We start from the raw sequence: 5,423 nt of genomic DNA on the forward strand, positions 1-5,423 counted from the left end.
CACCCCCAGCCCCATCCCACCCCAGGGCCCGCTGCCCCCGCCAAGCCCGCAGACAACAGCGCTCAGCTCTGCCACTGAACACGTGCAAGACCTGGCTGGGCTGGCGTGGACTCCGGGGGCGAAATGATTTCACAACGAGCGAGAGGGAGGAGCGCGCCTCTTCATCACTTCTAGGAAGGCTGCAGCCTGCCAGGCCGCGACGGCAACCGGGAAAAACCACTCACGAGCCGTAAAGACGGCGACTCCAGGGCCACGCCCCGCGCACGCGCGCCGCGCTCTGCCTTCGCGTCGCGATCTTGCGGCTCCCTCCGCCAGCTGCCGGATCTAGCTCGTCGGCCTTCTCCATCCGCCGGCCTTCCGTCTCTGCGCGGTCGGCTAGTCACCGGCCCCTCCCTCCGCCCCCCGCGGCGCCGGCCTCTTGTGACGTCATTAGAAGAATCCTCCCGCTTAGTCGTAATCTGATGCCAAGCGCGGGGCTGGCGGGGTGGGGAGGTCGTCTGTTCCTCCTCTGGCCTGAACAGCTCTTGGAAAGGAAACCTCTTTTGTAATTTCCTAAGACTTCAAATTAAGCCTTTAAACTGTGCCCGTTTCCTGAAAAGGGTGAAAACGACCCCACACCCTAGTTGATCTCCTTTCAACCTGGGAGCTCTGTTAAAAGGGAACTACAAACTGTGTTATTTGGGTGTATTTGGAGGCTTTTGCTTGTCGTTTTGTGTGTTCCCTTAGTGTGTAAAGGGGACGACTGACATCCATAAAATGAAAGCTTTGTATATCGAGGCTGGGATAAGCATTACCTCATCTGGCTTGATGAGATTTCAATTTAGTTTTGTAACCTTAAAGCCAACACACAAAAAAAGAGGTGTATCAAAAATAAAATATGAACTTAAACTTACAAGGGGCAAAGGTTTTGCGTACCTTTTACAGACGATAAAATAGACCCAAAGATTTCTGTGATCTGCCCCAGAGGGGTGGAATTCAGGCCAGGTCAATACTGTGTCCAGCTTGACGAAGGCTGTCTTTAGAACCCGCTGGGCCTAAGCGTTTTTTGCCTGTTTTTTTTTTTTTTTTTTTTTTTTTTTTTGCCCTTCTCCCTCACTTGTCTTTTTCTACTTTCCATGATTTTGGTTTTCTTCCTGAGGTCTCTTCTTGTATCTCCTCACTCCTCCTTTGCTTTCTCTATTTCTTTGACTTCCTCTTTTTTTTTTTTTTTTTTTTTGATAGTTGAGCCAGCCTTTCCTTCCTCCTTTAAATGCCTCTCCCTTAGATGACCATAAAAGGAAATAAACAGAAGAATTTTTTAAAGTTGTTTTTTTTTTTTTTGCTTTAAGTGTTTTTTGGGGGGGAGGGGTAAATTCGTGTATCGTTAGATACACATTTTCTTCTTATAGCTGCCTCCTACATTCTTCTGTAGATGTTCAGGGAAAGCAGGAAGTGTATATGAGGAGAGAGAGAATAGTGAATAAAAGTGAGGGAGTGTGTGGTGAGCGGTTTAGAATCAGAAACAGGAGAAAAAAATTATATAAACAGAGAGGTGCTCTAAATGCTACAAGACTCAACTCGGAAATAACAACATAGTAGGTTCTATAAAACCCAAGAGACACATCACTTCCAGTCAACCCCTGTGCACGCCTCTGTGATACATTGCCTCAGATGATGTGTCTTTCACCGAGTAAACCTGTAGCTTTAGCTGCCCCAGAAGAAATAATCATAGGGGTTCTATCTGTGAAATAATAATATACCAGGGGCTCCAGACTACATGCCAGCCTGAAGGCTTCTCAACGTGGTGGCCCCTGTTCTCAGTTCTGCCAGTGGATGTTGTTACTCTTGTTCTGCACTTGGGGAACCTAAAGAACAGGGAGTCACTTGCTTAACATGACAGGAGGCAGAGCCTTTTCTGCTATTTCCAATTCTGTGGTCTCTGAGCGAACATGCCTACTAATAAGGAATTCATATCTAATTTAAAATGAGTAATACAATTCACTAACATATACTATTGCCAGCTGACTGATGTATGCTCTCTTATTACCAATTTCTCTGTTGGTGTTGTTTTATTGTGCTTGGTCAACAAAAACTTGCAGAAGTTGGTTGGGAACATAGTTTGTATTTTGCCAAAACATTTGAAGGTACTCCTGAAGTTTGGTTTATGTTTTAGTTCCCTATATGAAAGAAAATGCACTGCTCTGTATTCCATAATTTAAAAATTGTGAGAACCTTGAGGGCATTATGCTAAGTGAAATGAGTCAGAGAAAGGCAAATACTATATGATCACACTTACATGTGGAAACTTAAAAAGCCAAACCCAGAAACACAGTAGAATGCTGGTTACCAGGGGCTAGGTGGGGTGGAGGAAATGAGGACATATTAGTCACAGGGTACAAACTAGTTACAATGAATTCTGGGGATGTAATGTACAACTTGGTGACTGTAGTCAACAATACCGTACTGTATACTTGAAAGCTGCTTAGAGAGTAAATCTTTTTCCCCTCAGCTTTATTGAGATACAATTGACAACACTGTATGAGTTTAAGGTGTACCATGTGCTGATTTGATACATTTATATATTGTAAAATTATTTCCACCATAGTTAGTTAACACCTCCATCCTGTTACATAATTACCTTTTTTTGTGTGTGGCAAGAACACTTAAGATCTACTCTTTCAGCATTCACACTGAGATCTACTCTCAACATTCAAATATGTAATACAGTATTATTAGTTATAATCACCATGCTGCATATTAGGTGCCCAGAGTTTGTTAATCTTTTAACTGGAAGTTCAAACCCTTTGACCAATACCCTTTCCCATTTCCCTACCCCCCAGCCCCTGGTGACTCTACTGTCTGAATTTGGCTTTTTTAGATTCCACATATAACTGAGATCATACAGTATTTGTCTTCCTCTGTCTGACTTATTTCATTTAGCATAATGCCCTCAATTCCAAGTTGTTTCAAACAGCTTAAGTTCCTTCTTTCTCATGTCTGAATAGCATTCCATTATAAATATACACCACATTTTCTTTATCTATTCATCCATTGATGGACACTTAGGTTGTTTCCAGATCTTGGCTAATGTGAATAATCCTGCAGTGAACGTGGGAGTGTGGATAGCTCTGCTTCCTGATTTCAGTTCCTTTACATACCCAGAAGTGGGATTGCTGGGTCATATGGTAGTTCTATGTTTAATTTTTTGAGGAATCTTCCATAGTGGCTACACCAATTTGCATTCCCACCAAAACAGTTCGAAGGATTCCTTTTTCTTCACATTCTTGCCAACATTTATCGCTTGTCTTTTTGATGATACCCAAAGGAGTGAGGTGATACCTTGTGGTTTGATTTGCATTTCCCTGATGATTAGAGGTGTGGAGCACTTTTTCATGTGCCTGTTGACCATCATATATCATCTTTGGAAAACTCTGTTCAGTTCCTCTGCCTACTTTTTAATTGCGTTTTTTGTTTGTTTTACTGAGTCGTATGAGTTCTTCATATATTTTGTAAACGACCCCTTATCAGACATATGATTTGCAAATACTTTCTTCCATTCTGTGGGTTGCTTTTTCATTTTGTTGGTTTTTTCTTTTGCTGCACAAAAGCTTTTTAGTTTGATGTAGTCCCACTTACTGATTTTCGCTTTTGTTGCTTGTGCCTTTGGTATCATGTTCAGGAAATTGCTGCTGAGACCAATGTCAAGTTTTTCAGCTATGTTTTCTTCTAGGAGTTTTATGGCTTTAGGTCTTCTGCTTAAGTCTTTACTCCATTTTGAGTTCATTTTTGTGAGTAGTGTAAGATAAGAGTCAAACTGTATACTTCTGCATGTGGTTATCCAGTTTTCCCAATAACAGAGTAGATCTTCAATGTTCTCAACATAACAACAACAACAAATGGTAATTATGTGAGGTGAAGGATGTGTTAACTACTCTTTTTATTAAAAAATAAATTTTATTTCATCAGGACTTTTTGTGGGGGTGGTGGGGTTGGTTTATTTATTTAATGGAGGTACCAGGGATTGAACCCAGGACTTTGTGCATGCTAAGAATGCACTCTACCACTAAGCTATCCCCGCCCTCCCCAATTGTGGTAAATATTTAGCAATTTACATGTGTATCACATCATCACATTGTGCACCTTAAACTTACATAATGTTATATGTCAATTATATCTCAGTAAAGCTGGGGGAAAATAAGAATGATTTATTTTAATGACATTTGGTAGCTGAATAGTGAAAAGAGAAAAAAAATGATAAATTCTATTATTCCCATAATGTCTGTATAATGTTATATGTTTACCCTGTAAGTCCTGGGGCCATGTTCTAAAACTGCCACTTATTCTATACCCAACTCTGTCATACTCACATTCAACTCTAAGAGAAATTTCCTTTAGCTGTTTTCTCAAAGTGAATACAACATAGTCATTAAATCCCCTATTTAGGGTTCAAGGCCACTGAAACTGCCATGCAATGATTTTTCTTTCCCAGGGAAGCAGATGGAATTGTCAGACTGTGCCCACTGTTTTTAATAAGGCTTGCCAATATCTGTGTGTCCCTTCCAAGAGATGGGCTGCATTCCTGCTGTGAGGGAGGAGAACATGTAATCATCCCTTGCCGAAGAAATCAACACTTTTATTTAGAAATTATGCTCGCTTGCTTTTACTCTTTGTTCTTTGGACGTACATTCTACGTCTCCAAACTGACTGACTGAGGAGAAACTTGTGTGTTAGTAATTCAAAAAAAGTAGTGAAAACCTGCCCCAAGGCCTGGATTTGGGTGAAGCAAGTGAGACTTGCTTTAGGGGCAAAATTTGAGGGGGCACCAAAACACTCAGTAATCAATATTATTTTAATGCAATATTAAAAAAAATCAAAATTAATAGTAAGAAATCTCTAATAAAATATTAAAATTTCAATACAGGCATATTAATTTCCTAGGGTTTCTGTACAAAGTACCATAAACTGGGTGGCTGAACAGAAGTGTCTTGTCTCCACTTCTGGAGGCTGGATGCTCTCAGGGGGAACCTCAGGCCTCTCCCCTAGCTTCTGGTGGTTGCCGAAACCTTGGGTGTTCCTTGGCTTGTAGCTGCATCATTGCAACCTCTACCTCCATCTTCACATGGCCTCCTTCCCTGGGTGTCTGTGTGTCTTTCCTCCTCTTATAAGGACACCAGTCATTGGATTTAGGGCCCACCCTAATCCAGTATGATCTCATCTCATCTCAACCTAATTCTATCTGCAAAGACCCTGTTTCTGAATAAAGGCCCACTCTGAGGCTCCGGTGGACACAAATCTTTGGGAGACAGTATTCAGCACTGCAGGCAGGCTCAGTAGTACTGAGTTTTCCTTTTGCCTCAAGATCCAAGGTGGCTCAGCATGGTATCCCCCCTTTCAGTGGCTGGCATAGGCTGGCCACTGCCAGGTGAGCTGCTGTCACATCAGCT

The sequence above is a fragment of the Camelus dromedarius genome, chromosome 2, assembly GCF_036321535.1.
Source record: "Camelus dromedarius isolate mCamDro1 chromosome 2, mCamDro1.pat, whole genome shotgun sequence".
In the NCBI taxonomy this organism is placed as follows: domain Eukaryota; kingdom Metazoa; phylum Chordata; class Mammalia; order Artiodactyla; family Camelidae; genus Camelus; species Camelus dromedarius.